Below are 20,613 nucleotides of genomic sequence, written 5' to 3'. Positions count from 1 at the left end.
GGCAAGAGGAATCTGAGAACATTTTTTGGCTATCAGAAAGGTTATGTGAGAATATGCACTTTAGGCATAGGATACTGTCTCATCTCAGTGCCCATTGTGTCCAGGCACAAGGACTGACAGCATGCCTGGACCCCAAACCTGGAAGCTTGGAGGTCCATTCTCAGCCTGGCTCTAATTCAGAGCAGGGCCTGCCCAGTGCCTCTCCTGCTGCTGCTCGTACAATCCACAGTGGCTGCAGAAGAGGAGGTGCCTCAGCACAGTGTTGGTAGGTGTGTTCGTCTCCATGGTGACTTCACCTGAAAAGAAAACTGCTGCATTAGACAGAAATGAATTTCTGCTCTTGGGTAGCCCCTGGATTTTCTGATACACAACTTTCCAATTAGCTGTGCTGGTGTTTGCAGAATTGGGAGTTATTTCACTCTGTGTCTTCTGGAATTTCCTGGCAGTTCTTAAATGGAGGACTTGCAAAGAAAACCTGAATGTTTTGTGAAACTTGACTTTCATCACAGACTCCAACATAAAAGGAGTAATCTCTTAAGTGAAACTCTGTGTAGACAGGAGATCTGTTTAGAATTACCCACCATGTTTATGGTGGTACACTGCAGTATGTATAAGCTGGGGAATTGTGTCATGGGATGTTGTTTAGACCATACTTTCACTTCTTGTAATATATGCATTGGTTACCCAATAATATCAGGTGCGAGGGTGGATAGGATTAGTTACAGGCTCTGTTTTTGCAAGCAGGATGCAGTTGCTTAGATTGCTTATGTGTGGGTGCTGAAAGTGAGATGAAAAGCAACAACTGGTAACGACAGTAGTTCAGAGTGAACCAGAAAATAGTACAAAATGAGGCCTTGAGTTTGCTGTTTGAATTAATGTTTCCTTTTTACTGGCTGGACCTTGCCATGAGCTGTAGGGGTGTTGGTGCAGACCTGATGATCTCTGTATGACCATACAAGGGGCCTGTTTGGAGTGGGATTTTGTATCTCATAATGATTCCATATTTTTTCTGTAGAGTTCAGAAATCCTGAGCATTCAATGAAGCTAATTGCAACCTGCATCTTTCCCCAATCCCACAGGCACGCATGTAGAAGACTGAGGGAGAGATTTAATTCCACATGCTAGCAAGGATTTAATCTTGTGACGTGTTGGATATATCTCATCTCAAAGTCAATCAAAGTTGAAGGCACTGAGGCTTCTCCAAGATTGCATAAATAGAGATCATAATGTCTTCCATAAAGGGAGAAGAAACTCCATATTAGCCTTAATGTTCTTTCTAGAGTTAGTAATTCTTTCAAAAGAACAGTGGTGCTGGTTTTTTTAATACCTAATTTCTTGTTTTTGGTAATATCTAATTTATATCTAATATCTCTTGCCCTCCTAACAATCCATTTGTAAATACTCCTACTAACAGTATAGAATTTTGAAAGGGGATCATGAAAAGTCTTTCTATGTTAAACTGAAAGCTAGGAATTAAATCAGGCCCTTTCAAAACTATTCATGTCATTCTCAAAGCTATCCCTGCAGTTAAGATGATTCAGTCATTAAATCAGCAGTAATATTTCTGCCCATAAATATCAGGTGAAATTCTACCATACCAATTAATTGTTATTTTTTCCTCTCAATTCACAACACTGCAAAGCCAGGCTGTTTTTAGAACTCCAATATTTTATTCATAAATGCACTTTTAAAACAACAATAAATTTTAAATGCTGCTAAAGCAAAAATCATTCAAGTTTGAAGCAGCTATAACTACTTCCTCTCAACCAAAATAATTAAATAGGGATTGTAGTATTATTTATTTTAATGTAGTTGGAATTATCTTTCCCCACATATAGTCGTTCCTCACTGATTACCTTTAAGTTAAAGAAAAACAAGAAGAAAAAATAAAAGTCAAATGTCCATCAGAGAGCTTTGCTTTGCATAGACTTCAGAGCACAGAGAAGGAAATAGAAACCAGCTCTGTAAGAAAAGTGCTTTATAATTTAAGAGTGAAGTACACAGAAATCAACTGCTCTGTGTTTATTGCCTCATATGCCATATGAAGGATATTGCCACTCAAACTTTTTAAATAGCTCTCCAAAATAGGATTGTTCTGTATGGCTTGCAGCTGTTTGCAGTTTTATAAGTCTGGAGGAAATGTACAAATTATAGATAGATTTGCACCCATTCAGCTTGTATCTCAAAGATGTTTTAGAGATCAAACCAATGTAAAAAAAAAAAAAAAAAATTAGCAAGGAAGAATAAACTTGGAAAGACTTGGCTTTGCCTCACAAAATGGTACCGAAAGACAGCTAGGTTTCCTTTTCATCACCATTAATTTATTTGAATGTAAGTTCTGAAAACTCGTTTTTGATAAGAATTTAAATAATAAAGATTATTTTATTATTATCCGGAACCTGGATAGTAACATTAGGTGACCTTTGATTGTGTAGCAAAGGCGGAAGTCAGCTGTCTAAAACTCAGTGCAGGTCCTGGAAGAGGTACTTAGATGATTTCAGCCTCCAGCAGCAGTGTATTTTGGTTACCACAGTGCCTTCCTGCAGCTTTTCTACTATCTCATTGACTTTCAAATCCCATGCTGCCTTTGTCTGAGATCCAAAGAAAAAATCCAACCCCATTTTATTTAGAGTATGTGATAAAGTGTCAAGGTGAAACACACCTAAAACAATTCATTTTGTAATAACTTCTTTCAGCCTCATCTTAAACTTTAAAACTGTAATTGTGGATTCTCCTAGTTTCCAAATAGCCCTCAGGTGTAACTAGCCATTCCATGTTTACCCTTCAACACTAACAAGCAGAAAGCTGTTTGCCTCTTGATTCTACCCCTTGCTCGATAAATTTAACATTCCCACTGAAAATCTTCCTCTACAATTTACTCTATGTTTTACACACACCATAATCCTTTCCCATCCCTTTATACTCATTAATGCTCTCTGCACACTGCAACATTTCTTTGATCATTCAAGACTGAAAATTCTGTGCAAATCAAAATGATGTTATTTCAGGCTGGACTTCTAAGGTAGGATATGCTTCATTGAATTTATCTGCCCAGGATTTAGTTATTTATATAAATAAATTATTTATGTATTTATATTACATACTTTCAGCCATTCACCTAAACTTCATTTACAGTTAGTGGAGAGAGACAGGCATCTTCAAGTATATATTGATCTTAACTATCTAAAATGCATATCTTATTAGTCATTCTGTGGAGATATTTGAAAGGAGAAAGCCTAGGTGTCAAGACTATGTTGTTAAACTATATGCCCAGCCTTAAGACATCTGAACTTAGGTGATACAAAACAACTTTACCAAAAATCTGGTTGGTTTCTATCTGCTCATTCCGGTTCGGAGGCCACTGGTCCCTGTACATTACCAAATTACTTCCTGCTTTTTTTGTTTTTTCTTTTCTTCCAAGCCAAATAATTTTGTGTAAACGTATTTCCAGCCAATCTTTTTCTGGATATTGAGATAAGAGGCAGTCAGATTCACATCAGATGATATAACTGAGGATGTGCTAGAATCGCTAACTTCTTACAGTGGAATAACATGAGAAAGTAGTCATGGTTTTAGAAAAAGTGATCTCTTCAGGGTTGCTTAGATCTACCCAACTCTTTCACATTACTTATGAACTAGATTTTTTTTTTTGACATCTTTGATTTCAGAAATAGTTGATGTCTAGATACCCCTAGAAATTTTGTGTGCAGAACAAATGCATGGAATATCATAACAGGCACTGGTCTTCTATTATTTATTCCTTGAAAATAAATGGAAATTGGTTAATAAAAATTCAAGGGTCTGGACAAAAAGTACAAACCAGTAAAACCAGTAAAAGCATTCATTTTTTTTCGCCGCTCTTGAAGTATTTCTTTCATTGACTTGTTATTTTTTTTCTAGCTGAATTCATAAGTTGAACATAGCAAATTTTGTGGATTGTGAACTTCTAAGAAAGATCTTTGCTTTACATTTCCCTGAAAGATGCTTATTTTTGAATCTCTCAGTCTTTCAATCATTTTTACTCCCATCTTTTAAGCAATAAAACCCAATTTCCCAGTGTTGTTTCCTTCTGCTTATAGTTCTTCTAGAACAGCAGTGAAATTCTGTCCCATTTCCTGCTTTGCTGCTATGACACTGAAATTGTTGTGTTTCCAGTACAAAGAGGTGTCTTTAGCTACAGCCATGCATCAAACCCCATACATATGGGGAAGGATGTGGTAGGTAGAAGTGTTCCCTGGCCACTTGGTCGGACATTAGGAGAGAGAATTCTCTGTACCTTACACGGTTGCAGCCATTAATCCTAATTCCCATTTCTGCCACCAGAACACTTTTGAAAAGTTCCTGGGCTCATGAGCTTCCTCAGTTTCCTTTCCTGGAGAAAACTGACAGGTGATGGGTGACAATTCTGTTTCAATTCACATCCCCATCTTCTGAATCAGGGCCAGAATATTTGTCGCCTCATAGGACAGTTTCTTTGATGAATGTATGCAATGTACATCAATCCAGTCCAGCTCACCATATTATCTGCCAAATGGCTTCAAAGAGAAATCAGAAAGATCAGAATACAAAGGTTCTTTATAAATTGAAGAAATAATCTAAAACTGAAAAGGCAAAATTCAGTAAATACAAGTTCAGGATACATTCAGGAAGGCAAAATCAAAGGTGTAAGTACAAAATGAGTAATAACTGAGTTGTTAGAGATATAGCAGTGAAGGCTGTGAGAGTTGTAGCAGATCACAAATGAAACATGAATCCCTGCTGGGATGTTATAATGAAAGAAAAAGTATCTCTAATTCTGTGATATATTAGCAAGAATGGTGTATAAAGGAACAAATTACTTCCTCTGTTAAGGGCTGGTGAGAGACTGGAAAGTGGGCAACAGATTTAAAGAAGAATTTATAAAAACCTAGAGAAAGACCACTGAAATTAAAGAAAAAGCACATGGGAAGCAGTTGGGTTTATTTGATCTAGAAAACAGAACAGATGGGAAGATGGCAGCAGGCTGTGGCTACTAAAATGTAAGTATAAGGATATTCTCCACAGTTATCATAGATAAGAGAAAAGTTACTTTGCAGCAAGGAAGATTCAAGGCAACTACTCAGACGACAAACACTTTTATCCCTCCCTTGGAGTATAGGAAGGTCCTTCCTGGGTGGTTTCTGGCACCCTATTGGCCAGAGATATTGTAGTTAAAATCAGTTTACCTACAGATACCGCATTCTGTTCTTAAGTTCTCTCCTTGACAAAAATGCTTCTGATTCTACACCATGATCTCTGAAACCAGTCAGACTTTAACAGTGGTTGTTTTATTCTTTTACTGTGAAAATGTTTTGAAAGAGATGAATATAAATTTTCTTAACTTGAGAGACAATGCAAGTACAAACAGAAATACATGGAAGCTTATTTATTCAATTCATAATTTACTGTGGAATCTTGCCAAGGTGAATTACTTCCTTCCAAAATATTTAGCTGAAGGATGAAACAGATGGGCAGGGATTTTTTCTTGCTATGTGTCTATTAAATTATAATTTATGCCTACCAGACTATGATCTTTGTCCAGCTGGGAGTCCATACATATGCAGATTCACTTCTACTAAGAGATTATATGCTTAGTAGGTAAGTTGGTGGGTATAAATTGAAAATCAACACAAAAGAACTTAGAAGACAGACTAAAACCAGAAGATATGCTGACATAATTTAGGACAATTTGGTGAAATTAGCTTTGTGTAATTTTGGAACCAAAATAGATTTTTCTCCAGCAGACTCTTTGTTGAGCCTCACGGATCTAGTGTTGTTGCAGAATAATCTGGTGTGTGTTAATTGCATGCTATATTAGTGATGTTCCTCAGTTAGCAAACCAGGCATTCACCTGAAAAGGCTGCTGGGCCACAATATTTTGATAAAGAATTCTATTTGTAGGTATTACCAGTGAGTTCAGAGGCAAACCACACCTGGAAGCCGAACACGGCAAAATACAAAAGAGGGATAAAGTATTTTCCTTGATGAATCCAAGAGATTAAAAAGTAAGCAAGCCTTATTACAATAGTCAGTCTTGCCTGCAGTTGCATGAAGGTTCAATTATTGTGCAGAGGTATAATCCTCTTGCAGTCAATAAGGTCCATTCAGGAAAAAGGGTAAGTGAACATATCACTACAGTCAGCATCACCTCAAAGTTTACGAGTAGCATGGGAACAATTGAGTTGCCATCCCAAGACTGAAATAGAGGGGTCTTGGCAGCTTATTGATGTTTCTGCCAGAAACTGGAGGAATAAAGATGGGATCTGAGGCAGAAATAAAAAGAATATATAAAATTTCAGAATACACACCTTTCATTCACACTCAGCCAAGATATCTGATGGTATCATCTTGCTGCCATGAGGTTGGTTCAGAATAGCTTGGGATACTGGACATAAATTTAGCTCAGCATGACCTGATTTTTTTATAAGGGATGTTGTTCATCTAGCTAGCTCTGTCTCTCATGTTTATGTTTAAGCTATGTTGTTATGCAAATTTGTTTTACTGAGTTTTGATGATGAAGTCATATCCCATTACTTTAGAGAAAAATGCTGTGTCAGTCGAGTTTTGGATGGAGAACCTTATTTTCTTGTATTGTAGTGAAAATTAGAGCACAAGAAAATAGTAGTGGGGTTGTAAATATGCTAGCACTGCTTTTCCTTGTCTGGGTGGCTTTTAGATTTTAAATTTTACATCTACTAGGTTTCACAATCCTTACTCAAAACCTCAAAAAACCTCAAACAATTCATACAAAATTATTCTATTTCAGGATTTTTATCTGAATGGTATGGAAATTTTGAAGCATGTTGACCTAAATAATGAATTAATTTCCTAGCTTCCTTTTGAAAGGTGAAATGCAATATGTGTGAAATAGGTGAATTTGGAAGGGCTCTGAACTTCTATTTAGTTATGCTTGCAAACATGCAAACATTCATTTGATTCTTTAAAATTCTTCCATTCAGGGCCCCTGACCTGCCATGGTGAATTTCTCTTATGTTTCTACAAATACTTTCAGTCCCAATTTGGTAAAAATGTCAGAAGAGCAGAATTTCTTCTGCTTGCTTTGATATTTCTCGACTACCAGTTCCTGTTCTGTGCAGCTTGTATTTGGAAATATGTGCAGAATCTTGCTTTCTATTTCAATTATATGGAAGCTATCCTTTTTGCCTGAATAGATATTGTGTGATGGGGTTTGGGGTTTAATTAATGGACTATTTAATCAAGAACTATCAATTCTCCAAATACCTGAAAAAGACTGAATTCACTCTTACACAGCTGAACTCTGCAGGAGGGCTTTCATAGTAATCAAGGGGAGGGAGGTCATTAAACAGCACAAAATTTAGACATAGATTAGGTTCACATTTTATGTCATATCAGTTGTAAAAAAATTTGTTTTCATTAAGGAGGAATTGCCACTAAAAAGGGGTAAATTCTTGTTAAATATGGGAGAGTAAATTGTTAGAACTCTGCCAAATTGATCATGCATTGAACTGTCACGGAAATAGATTTTTCCTAAATTGAGTTTATGGCTCTTTTAGCCTAACGTGATTACCATTCCCAGAGAATATGACAATGCCTATTTCAGGTGGTGGGATGTAATACTGTTTTAGTTCCTGAGAAAGACTGTTCACGAATTTAAACAGGTACTTAGTATTAAAGGCTTAAATCTATACTTTAAATTTAACTGCATTTTACTAGTGAAATATGTCCGTGACCTTTCTCTGGGACTAGCCACAGTAGCCACATATGTCCACACTAGTAAAATGTGTCCTCCAGAATAGAATAGTCACATATTAAGTGCCTCTTGGCATGAGATGACTCCTGAAATATGCTAGGGATGTACTGGGAGGGCAGCAGGTGGTCTGAAGCATAAGTGGGAGCAGGTTTCACTCTAATAATGTAATAAAATACATCAGATTACAAAGTCTGGGATGTGATGGAAAAAAGTGACCTTTTATGTCTGATTCCCACTGTCTGTGCCTAAATTTGAATATTTGGCTCATAGTTTCACTAAAGGTGGATTTAAGAGAGATTTGTGCATTCCTCAATCACTTTTAGGGGCAGGCTGGGAAAAAATTTCTATGGGGTCAAAAGTTGTGGAAGTCCATACAGCCAAGCAAGGACAAGTCTTCTGACATTTATGAGAGGACTGAGACATCTGTATCTTTCACTCACCTGTGACTCCAGAAGGATAATGCTGGCTCTGGAATTACTTAACATAAACAGGTCTGTATTTTACAGAAAAATATGGTACAAAAAATTCTACTGGTGATTCCCCCCACAATGTCATGGTGCTGACAGTAGTAGTGAGGCAGCTCTATCCACACACTGCTGCCTCTAAGGTATGCAGTTGGCTTGTCCCTGCCAGCACATTGTTTAACACTTCTGCAGGTGTAGACATGGAAGCTTTCAACTGACTCACTCAAGAGACTTTGAGATGAATGATGCTTTTACACAGGTCTGCCACCTGCTGCCATGTCTGAGGCTGACCAAAGAGGCGCATGCTGCTGGGATTGCCTGAAGAGTGCACACAGATTGTTAAGTATCTAAGAGGGGAATTTTAGAAGTTGGCCAGTGAATGTGGTGCTGACACTGGTCTGTAGAATGAAAAGCTGTGGCCGCCTGTGGGGCAGTTTTGAGATGCTGTGGTGGAAAGCTCACCATGGCAGTTTTGTGTGAGGACATAAGAAGGATCAAAATAGGTTAGACTAGGAGTCTCTCCAGCCGGTGGTCTGTCTCCAAGAACAGATACAAGCAGATGTCCAAATGTGCAATATCATAGGCTGCTGAAGAATCATTTTTTAATGGCTGTTTGGCTGAATGCTTATTTGTGAGCAGCTTGTGTTTGAGTGAACAGTTGGGAAATGGTTGTCCTTCAGCAAAAATTCTTAGCTGTCATTCTCATGTTTAAAACATTTTATCTGGACATTTGAGAAACAGAGTTTTTGTATGTGAGAGAAGAAAAATATTGTGTGAAAAGAGCTTCATGTGAGTCTTACAAAATCAAGACTGTCTGAGGAAGAAGGAAAAGGTTTGAAATTGGGTTAAAAGTGAAGCAGCAGTTGTTTCAGCACAGAGCCTGGCTTTGTCTTTCATGTTACATGGAAGGTGAAATGTTGAACCTGCATTTCTCTAAGTGTGTAAAAATGGCACAGATTTATACTGCTGTATGGTAGAAGAAGGTATTTATCAGAATTAGACATATTAGATACTCCCTAAGGATATGATGCCTAAGTGATTATTTTCCTTCTCTGCTTGTCTCTACCTGTGTTTCCCTTTCTGCCACCATCTTTCACACTTCCTAACTTATCAGCTTATCAGCTGATTTCACAGTGTTAGTAGATGAAAAGGTAATATGTTCACATTATGTTCATCAAAATGGATGATGGAATAGCTCAAGCAGACCTCTAAAGTTCCCCCTTCTGAAAGAGAACCTGATTTATGAATGCAACCCCCCAGAGACATGAGGGAATCCACAGTAGAGAGCTATTATGAGTGCCCTAATTGTGAGAAAAGCTTTAATCAGACATCATGCCTAATTATATGCTAGAGAATCTAACTACAAGACCTGAATTCATAAACTAGGCTTCATTGCTTCCTCTGCTAGAGATTGTTAAAAGGAATATATGTCTGTTAAGAGAATGGGGCTGCTGATAAACTTAGCTGAAAGACTGCTGTGGAGGGGCATTGTTATGTTTGGTAAATAGAGTGAGGAAGAGCACCATATTGTCTGGGTTAAAAAAATGATGGTGAAGTGGGATGTTTTGAGAAACTTTTTAAAACCAGAACGCATTGTGAATCAAAACCCACAGAAGCAATTAGCTTCAGAAGAGATAACAAAGCTTATTAAGCATGTATTCTTCTGTCCACGGGGTGTAGTATCATACAATGGAGATATTACTGCTAGTATTAGAACAATGAAATCAATGCCTTGAAATTAATGTTTCTGGACTTCACAAGCAATTTCAATTATATTATGCTAATATGTTAAATTGGGAAAATAAAATCTATGTAAGACTTCTAGATAACATTAGGGTGCTGAGCTGGTAAATGAATGAAGGGATTTCTCCTATAGTGGGGATAAGTGACTGAGAAACTCTTAAAGGAAGGTAATTGGGAAATGCCTTCAAACTAAGCAATCAGCTATTGGGAGAACAATAAGAAACCACTATAAGACCTGAGAAATCCCCAATAAAGTTCTCCTTGGGGAGGAAGATGGAAAAGAAAATGAAAACTATTTTTGAAATTTTGAAGCTGGCATGACTAAGCATCTCAAGTACTGTATAGATGTCTAGTCACTCAGATTCAGGAATTCCTCTTGACAGCTAGGAATATCAGGGCATGGCAAACCTGTGATGTGGAAAGAAAATGGAATAACAAACTAAAAATGGAGATGGGATGCAACACTGTGGAAGCACATCATGAGCATAAACTTAAGGGAGGAGAAAAGTATTTTCCCTCCTAAGATAAAGAGCAGTGCTCTGACAAGGTGAGATGGACTTCCATGAGAAGGAATGTTCTGGCTTAAGAAACAGATTTCAGAGCAGCAAAACACCTTCAAAAGTAGTTTTAAGCTTAAGTATGAATTGTATGCTCAGATTTGCTGAGAATTGCTAGTTCTGGGTGTCCTGGCCTAGAATGTGTCCTTTCCAGTCAAATCTTCCATATCATGTTGCCAGCAACTGTATAAAAAAGGCAGAAGGCTACTACAAAACCAATTGGTAGGAAGAAGACAGCTCTCTCTTCAGTAAGGGTTTTCCAAAACCTTAAATGTTTCCCTGATGACAGGTTATAGTTGTCTTAAAAGAATTGTGCTGAGAGTTTACGAGAAGAATCTTTGAGATGTCTTTATTAATGTGGTGAACTGTAAAAGTACGCATTAATATCCACACCAGGGAGGTGCTCCCAGGTGACTTAGTCACACCTTTCATTATGGATTAAGAAATTTAGAAAAGTGCCTAAGGCCTGTTTTCTGACTAACTTTCATGGGGGATTCTAGAGATTTTCAGAGTTGAAAGGTTTAGCAGATCGCTTGCATAAGTTCCATGGCTCGAAGTGAGCTTGCTTGGCTGCTGGGTCAGTGCTGACAAGGATTTGTATTGTTACACAGCAACGCCGTACAACAGCTGAGCTCGTTCACTCTGCTCATGACTGCAGTGGGCTGTGCAGGCAACGCAGATAGCTCAAGTGTGGTGTTACTCATCAACTCTGCCTCAGTTCTCTAATGCAAAGATGAAAACATGATATTTATACAATAAATTTTATGTAAAAATTAAATGTTTTTGTGAAATAAAATATTTATGCAAGGCACCAGTTTTCTTGGAAAATAAAGGCCATAATTCTGCAAACACTTTTACAGATGCTTTACATAAGTGTGAAAAGAATCTCAGAACCATTTAAGCCTACAATTTGCAACATCAAAGGAAAACATTTTTATAGATGCTGAAGGGTCAGATCTATTTCACCAACTCTTTGATCTTCTTGGTTGAATGGGACTGGTGGCAGTGAGAATTATTATCATTATGGTGCACATTCCTGCATATTTTTGCTGATGAGATGGAGTTCATAAACGATGTTTTCACTTACAAATACATATGTGTGCCTTACAAAAAAGGTAAATGATCTATGCCTTGCTATACAGTATGTTTATCTGTAAATGTATTCATCTTGAACACAGACTAAAATTTAATGCATCAGAGACATTTAAAATCACTACAAAGATTAAGGTTTCGATTCTGTAATTTTTGTAAGAGGTTTTGAGTGATCATTTTAAGTGCCATTGCTTACAGAGCTTTTTAATATCAAACAAATGGAAGATAAAAGAATTTTTCAGAAATCTGACATGAAAGACTTGAAAAGTGATGGAAACAAAGAAAGCTGCACTTTTGAACGTATTCTCTTGTTGACCTAGCTCTTATATGGCTAATAGCTAGCCTACAGAATTAATCCTGCACACCAGGCAGTGCTGTCCAGCTCTCAGGAATGCTTGGAGATGCATCTGCACTTTATTATTTCTGGGAAGCTTGTCCAGGGTTCTGGAGAGTTCAGTGGATTCAAATGGTACCCTGCACTTAAGAAGCCAGAAGTGCCAGACAGATCCTAGATGCAGACTCAAGGGCTGTGCTGAGACAGAGCTGATAAACCCTGCTGGACACAAACTGAGCTTGTGCAGGTAGGTAGCACTGTAGTAAATTATTTGGTATGCCTAGATGTATTTGGGTTGCTTTTTCTCCTATTAATCAGAGAGTATCGGATAATTGCCCAAATAATTATCTCGTGCTTTTGGTCTGTGCCCTCAGCATCGCTTGCTGTCTTTGAGCTCAAGACTGGGACTGGTATAACCACATGGTCTTGGATCTGCATTTGAATAAAAGGTTTCAAGGGTAAAACCACCACTCTGGATGTAATTGTTACATCCAGCTGACTGCAGTGCAATATATTTGTTTGACAAGCTGAACTGATTAAAAATCACCCAATTGCCCATGTACCTTGTTACATTTCATTTCAGTGCATTAAACTTAATGTGAATTAAATCTAATTTAGTGACAAGGAAGGGGCAGTGGCATGAGGGTGTAGGGCTCACTGCTTCAAGGTTACAGAGCCTTGTATTTCTAGCTGGAAATAGTTTTTTTATTTAATGTCAAAATGCAGACAGAGAATGTAAAGATATACAGTCGGTGTAGAAGGACAGGGCATGATATGGCTGAGGAAACCACATGGATATAAGGCAGACAGAATGTCAACAAATGTCAGAAACTGTAGTGACAGGACTGGGCAGCTTAAAAAGCAGAGTGAAGTTCATAACTTGACAGTGTGTATGTCTGAAAGCTGGAAATCAGCCATTAAATGATTGCTCCTGTTGCAGGAATAACATAATTGTGGTATGGCAACAAGTCTGTGACTATATAGAAATTATTTTGAAAGCTTTTGCAACTCTTCCATATTGATTAACCATATTCCACTGAGTATGTGTTCTTCACACATGAGAGAACTCAGATGACAGAAGGTAAGAGAAGAATGAAAATGCAGTTGATGATATTTTCCTCATTGAAGAATCCTGTCATAGAAAGATAGACTCCTTTAGGAAAAAGAATAATTTCAGAAAAAATGTGTTAAAATTAGAATGCAATTTCTTGAATTAATTTTATATAGAAATTACTGAAATTTTAAGTTTTTGATTAAAGGCAAGAATTTTGAGAGTGATTTTGATCTTTCATAAAAGCATCAATTAGAACATCACAAAAAACTAATTTTGACTGAAAAAAATTAAGTTAATTTTCCACATTTTAACACAAGCAGTTTTATTTTCTTTCATTTTTCTGATTCATTGTACATAAAAATCAATTGTAATAACAATTGTTATCGAACTGCAAGTCATTAAGTTATTTTTTAATGTGATCTTATACAGGATTAAAAATGAAAACACTCTGAGTAGGTGAGCTGAGTTGGTCTCAGACTCCATTTACTTTTTAAAATTACTTTACATTCTGGAAACTTAGGAATTCAATGCTCCCCTGTACACCCACCTGTAGAAAACTGTTCTGAGGTACCTTAAGCTACTACTAGGTCTATGGTCTAAAGACTTGTTATTCTATCCAAAGGCTTTATTAGAACTAAAATATATGTTGAGAAGATATATTTCTTGAAAGCAGGCTTCTGTTTTAGTCTGTGTGAGAACTGACATGAAGTATTTTGTATTTTGAGTGGTGCTAGCCTACTCTCAGGCTCACTGGCAGCACACTTGTTTCAATGAAGTGTTTTGTGCTGAAGTATCAGCCTGTGTAGAGCTCATGAAGAGCTTATTGGTTGTTTCACTGCATGAGGAAGTTGTGCCAACAGCAGCCTTATCACCCAGAGATGTAGTTTCAGCATCTGTAATAGCATCGTATTGCTGGCAGAGTTAGAAACTTGCATACCTTCTCTGCCTGACCCTTTTTTCTTTCAGATTTCACTTCAGTGCTGTGCTCTCAGAAGCATATCATTAAACTGACTGCTTCTGACATTCAGGGCAGACACCAGGCTTTCCAAACACACAAAGCTTTGTTGGCATATCCAAGGGAAGTTTGTGAGAGGAAGTAGAAATTGATAACTTAAGAAAAAAGGTCTTTTTTAAAGACAGAAAATTGTACATTCTGCCCTAGGTTGAGTTTTTGAAGTGGAATTTGAATGTAAGAATGAGAAAGGGTTGTGTGTGTGTGAGAGTGAAATGTGGCAGGGACTTCTGTCACATGTAGTATTGAAAAGTCTGTCTGTCTCTGTGCTTGTCAAGGATGAGTTCAAGATGATGATAAGTTTGCTTTAAGTAAATGTCAAGAATTAAATAAACTTTCAAAGACTGTATCCAAATTAACAAAAGTTTTTTAGCTCAGGAGGAAAGTAAATTTGCCTGTCTGATAGAAAGGAAAAGGATTTTTGAAGACCCCTAACCTATTCTTCAATCTGCACAGTAGTCAGATGTAATATTATGTCTTGGATAAACTGCAACTGCCGCAACCAAATGACCTTTTCTACTGGAAATACTGCATTATTTATTACATTTACTTCAGTGGCAGATATTTCCATCGTTTGCATATATATTTAGAAATAAAACTGACACCATTGCGTTAACTATTTGCTATTTTAGATACAGTTAAGCTCTGCAAATGTAGGTTATTTGTACAGTAGATAAAGCAATGAAATATGGCCATGTAAATTACTATTCCACTCCTCGGAAAAATTTTGAAGATTATTGTTAAAAACAAGGCAAAGTAACCTCAACTGTAGTATCATATTAATTCAGCTGTGCTGGTTGCTGTACATAGCAAACTCATACGACAGTCTGTATGAATTCAGTCTGACCCTGAGCACTCAGAGCAATTTCATGTGCAATCGCTTAAAAAGAACCAAAATTCTGTTTGTGAGATCTCTGCCAGAAGTCGTGGTTATGAGTAGCAACAATCTTCAGATCAGGCTCTTGATGAGAAGTATCACAAGAAGAAAAAGGGTGACATCAGACCTATAAAATAATGATCAAAGACTATAGTACACTTGGAATGTTCTCTTTTTATTTTAAATATATCTATTACAATATTTTGTTAGGCTTATATAGAGCACTATTATTTACATGATTCAGTGTTTATCCTTTAGGGAGAATTCCAGTGCTCAATAAATAAGAGTCAATGAGCTGCTGTTAACTGTCTTGGAATCAGTGTTCTGAAACATTAATTTCACATAAATGGTGAAAGTCTTTGAAATAATTATGGTTACCTGTAGTTTCATTCGGTAGGTATCTTCAGTCTGCAGGTAAATTATGTTGAAAACTCTAAACATAGTTATAGGTAATCAGAAGAAAGTTCAACGACAACATCATATTTAAAAAAATACCACAGAACATCAGTGGTTGACCTCTACATTTTTCAGATGCATCTCAGGGTGATGGTAGTGTTCAAAGGGAACAAAAAACCAGTTTTTAGTAGACTCCCTGATATAAAATGTCTAGATCATGGGGCAAAATATACAATCACTAATAAATTAAAAATACAGCTTTTTACAAGATCTTTCAACATGGCATCTTAAAATGTGCCTGCAGGTAAGAGTGGTTTCCATTATTTTTATTGAAATTCAATTTCCCGTGGTTAGTCTTTCTTACACATGAATTTATGCATTATATATATATATTATATAAAACACATAAACATCAGTACAAGGAATATCATTAGCTGAGAACATGAAGAGAGGGTTCCTATCAGATCTCACCCAATGTTATGTGTGTAAGTTCAAATGTACAAGAAAGGGACTTTGGTCCTGATCTTGCACTAACACAATACATGTAGTCCCCGTGTTTCTATGTACAGAACTTACCATCTCTGCTGAGATCGTCCCAGTCCTGCCTTGACAACCACCCCATTTTCATGTGACCCATCACAGAAACTGACTTTGAATCAGGACAAACAGCTTGGTTTTTTTCTCCTAATTCTCATTAATGTACCTCGGAGGTCAAATCCATGGCACATTATTTAAGTGACTGAACATCTAAGACGTTCAGCTATGGCACACAGTTTTGTTTCCTCAACATACACAAAGACAGCAGGGAAATGCAGCTCGTAACTACCAGGCATTTATCCTAGAAAATGTAACATTGTCATCATTATTGGACTAGAAACTTATGTTTATTGACAGTGTGCCTATTCTTCAACAAAGCAACATTGATTTTTGTAGCACTACAGTTTGGCAAAGAATAGTTTCTGAATTCTCTCTGTTACAGTTTTGAATCTCTGGCACATTTAAGACACTCACCCACCTATTCAAATAATATTTTAAAGCAAAATTAATGTTTGATATAAAATAACAGTTGTGTTGCAAATGTGGAAAAATAGTCTACAAAAAATAAGTATAAAAGTGATCTCAGATTTATGAATATGTTTCATATAAACAAGTCCAGGTGAATAATCTGTGTTAGAAATGGCCCTTCATAGGCTGTGTCACAACAGAACATCACATTTTTCACAGTTTACAATAACACAGTTAGATTCACAATGTGATGACACCTTATATAAGAAAAATAGTATTTTACAAACTATACATTTGGCATCTATTTTTAGATTTTTTTTCCGTTTCTTTTTCAGTTCCTTTTTTATTTTTCCTTTTTTTTTAAATTTTCTTACAAAATAGTGCAAAATTACAGTGCGTTAATAGAAGATTTTGCAAATCCTAATAAAAAGTCTGTATACTTAACTGTTTTGTTCATTCAATGGAAACAGTTTGGCACATTAGGATTTTGTATAGATGGAAAAGCTGCTCACTTGCTTGTTTTCGGTATATCCATTGATTCTTTAAAACATTAAATTGCACCAAGGGAGTTCCCTTTCCAAACTTTTTAATCTCAACTCTTATAATGTGTGTTACAAAGTGGCAAAGAAAATGTAGGTTTTGTAGTTATTTGCCATGCCGAACAGCATATATAAGGCTGGCTTTTCTTATGATATTGTAAAGAAATGGATTGATGGGAACATTTTCCATCTAGTGACTGCTGAAGCACTTATTTATAGTTTCAAGGTTCTATAGGAAATTTACCCCAACTTTTTATAGATATATCTGTTGGTTTACCATATATCTTCCAAATTTTGCTATCAGACATGTTTCTGTATCTGGATCCAAACAGGCTATATCAAAGCAGGGGGATAAAGTTTCATCAAATCCTCTTTTCCACTGGACTAATTAATAATAAAGAATAACAAACAGTTGCTTTTGCTGCCAATTTGCAAGGATTAAATTATTTTCCTGCTAATTATTTACTTAGGAATGTTAACGAGGAGTTCCCCCAAGTATCAATAATTTATTTGTACAGACTGGCACCACACCAAAAAATAAAGCTAATTCTCTTATTACTTGGAACAGTAAAGTTTTCTGCATTATCATAAACAGGGAGAGTATAGGCTACAGAAGTGAGAGTGTCTTAAGCCACCCTGGTGAGTGTGCATTACAGAGGGTGTCAGATGAGTCTCAGCTCAGTTCTTTGCCTTCCTGAAAAAGGAAGGCTGAAAGCAGCAATGAAAAACCTGAGACCACAGAATCATCTACTAGAGGCTGCCAAACAGTGGTCTGAACCAACTGACTCGTAATTCAGGCTGTTAACCTGGGGGTGAGAGGCTCTCTGCCACATGAGCGATCTCTGAACTATTCACTGTACAGAGACTTGTTTTCAATTAATTGTGTAGAGAATATGGTGACACAAAAGATTGCCAATTAATTACCTTTGCAATAGAGTAATGGGGTTACTCCATTTCGGAACTCCAGTTTCTCCAGTATGAAAACTGCAGGATAATGTCTCTAGGCCAAGTTATTTCTCACGAGTTGATGGTTTTATCATCTGTATCACTCTGTAGCAATAGTACCATGAATTAAAATTACCACTGCATGGTTTATTTAATCAATTTATTGGTATTTCTGTACCTTTTATGAGAATATCTAACCAGTATGCTTTTTACATTGATTCTCTAAATGTAGAATTGGCCATAGCACTATAACTAGATATTCAAATATTAGAAGGGAAACATCCATGAATAAGACAGGGATTTTTTTACCCAAGCCGTTTCACCCTTGGCTCAATCCTTTGTTACTAGCATAGGAATCTCCCAAATCACTTGCTAGCTCTGGTAGAAGAATTGCCCAAGCAAGAAGCAGACAATAAGATGAAATACCTATCTTCTATAAATCATATTGATTGATTTCTAACATTGTAAAATCACTTTTATTAAAAACAACAAAAAAAAGCCAAAACAGAACTGTCAGCCAAAATTAATGAAAAAGCCCACCAGCTGGTAGGTATACAAATACTTCCCCTGGACTCTCTTCTCAACAACATTCTAGTTTTGACCAAGGAAACACGTGAGTATTTGTTTGAATTTCACTGCTGGTTTAAATAGGTCAGAAGCTTCCTTGTCAGCCTACACATAGACACTTCTTTTTCCCACTTTGCACACACAGTGATTACTCACAGGCTCACCTAGAATGAACCAAATACTTTCCTCAGAGGAAAATCAGGTATATGGCTGAGGCTGACCCTCTCTAGGGCACATTGAGTCCAGATTTTAGGACATGACCAGGTTTTATGTTTTCATCCTCACAGTCCTTGAAATACTATCGCAGCATCCTCAGCCACTCTGGCTTCTTTATGTCACATGGAAGTACAGTGACCCTGCATAGCATGGGCAGGCTGTAAGTTGAGGTGCTGTGCTCAGGCTGCATATAGTATGGTGAAGCAGAAGAGTTGGGCCAAGATTTATTGGTTAAGACAGCAAATCAGAATGAATCCAAGATTTTCAGTGTGGACTACTCACTTACTACTCAGCCAGTCCACTCACTATGGACGTGATGGAAAAGAGGCCACACAAATTGGTCTCTGATGTCTATAGCCCACACTCTTTGGCACAATTCCTAAAGGCAATGAAAACATATTCACTAAAGCCCCAGTGCATTAAAACATTAAAGATGCTCTTAAAATTAACCACATGCTTAAGTCTCATGGTCATCTGCATACTCTTATGGTCCTTTTGAATCATGTCCAGAAAGTGATGCTGCATGAGGACTTATAAATCAAAAAAGAAAATAAGAATAAAGGTCCTTGAATTTAGATAAGAAATATGATTATTTTACTGACAGACTTCTTTCTTCCCCTGAATGTTATTTTGCATCTAATAAAAAAGATAATACAAGGCCAACAGGAGTCCCATTCTTGAATAATCAGAAACAGTTATTGGTTGTTTAACTGAAGCTTGCCTGTTTAGAGATGGGAGAAAATTACGTGATTTTTTAAAGCCTATTTTGAGAAACAAACACGAGTATCTAGAGAGAGAAAGTAGTTCTGTATTGTGTTCAGTGGTGTCAATTTCCCATATCTTTCTCAGCCTGCATGAACTCTACAAATCCCCACATTCATGCTTTTTCAGTGCAACTTTAATTTTATTTGATCTGTTTCTTAAAAGACAGGTATGTTGCTGGATGTCTCACACTTTCTGTGGGCCTCACTCAGTCTGCTTGCTCACTGTGACTATAGACCTATGGGAAGAGGCACTCAAAGAAACTGGCAACAGGATTCACTAAGGAATGGAGATCTCATACTAAGCAAGAGCTGCTGTGGACATTGTCTATGAAATGAAAGGAAAACTGCTTTAGAAGGATCTGCTGCCAGTTTTGTCTGATACCTGTTCACATTCAGTGGGGTAGCAATGCATGTGCTGTTAGTATTTTATCTGCTTTGGGTCTTACTTTCCACACTGAGAAAGGCAGTAATGTTGATAGCTCAGTGCATGACAGAGAGCCTAAAAACGTCCAGAGTAAGCCATTGTAAAAGAAAGAATGGTAATTACTCTTTGTCTTCACTGACTGATTAGTTAGCTTGTGAGAAGTGCAACTCAAGACTGTTGTGGGCTGGCAAACAAAATAAACAGAATGTCTGAAACATATTTGTTGAGAAAATAGAACTGGTGTGATTTCCCATCTTCTAGTTCTCTTTTCTGGTGCAATTATCTTCTTTTGCCAGTGGTACCAAAGCATAATACCTATTTTGTCTAGTCCCATGTAATTTACCCTTCCACAGTTGGTTGAGTTTGCTCATTGTCTTTCACAGTGATTTGCTATTTGAGTCTGTTTGTGCTTGTTGTTCATGTAGAGTAGATCACAAAAAAAGCACAGACCTCACAATGCTGAATGTCATATACAGACTGGAAGCAAACTAAGGTGAGTTAGGTGCGTAGGTCTAGGTAGGCAGCCTTTATGCATGCATGGTGCACAGATGTTTTATATCCACTGCATCACATCATTTACTACACAGGCTGGACATGCCCAAAAATGCTTCATCTTCTGTCAACAAAGATCTTTATATCCAGAACTGCTTAAGGCCTGATACCTGCAGATCACCTTAAAATCTTCATAAAAAATTGGCTCAATTTCATTCCAGCCCTTACTCTTCAAGAATGTCAGTGAGGCATTAGAGTCATGTATATTTTTTAGGATTTGGTAATGATTCTTATGCATAATTATGGATTAGATTTTTCTCCTGCTTTGTTTATCTTCAAAGCAATTTTAGCATGTTTAGCAATGTTTCCTGAATGAAATACA

General features: G+C 36.9%; 1 protein-coding gene across 3 annotated transcripts in view; it reads right to left on the bottom strand.

Moving 5' to 3' along the window:
- Nucleotides 1–15,037: 15,037 nt before the first annotated feature.
- Nucleotides 15,038–20,613, bottom strand: part of FUT9 (fucosyltransferase 9) — a 103,190-nt gene continuing 97,614 nt past the window's right edge. For all 3 annotated transcript variants that reach the window (XM_017739744.1, XM_017739743.1, XM_017739745.1), the window contains one exon: nt 15,038–20,613. This exon is cut by the window's right edge and continues 3,552 nt beyond it. The gene's annotated coding sequence lies outside the window, so the exon portion shown is untranslated.

Source organism: Corvus brachyrhynchos, unplaced genomic scaffold (assembly GCF_000691975.1).
Source record: "Corvus brachyrhynchos isolate BGI_N302 unplaced genomic scaffold, ASM69197v1 scaffold14, whole genome shotgun sequence".
Classification (NCBI taxonomy): Eukaryota; Metazoa; Chordata; class Aves; order Passeriformes; family Corvidae; genus Corvus; species Corvus brachyrhynchos.
Note: the sequence above shows the minus strand (reverse complement) of the source record. Positions and strands in the feature narration are given on the sequence as shown.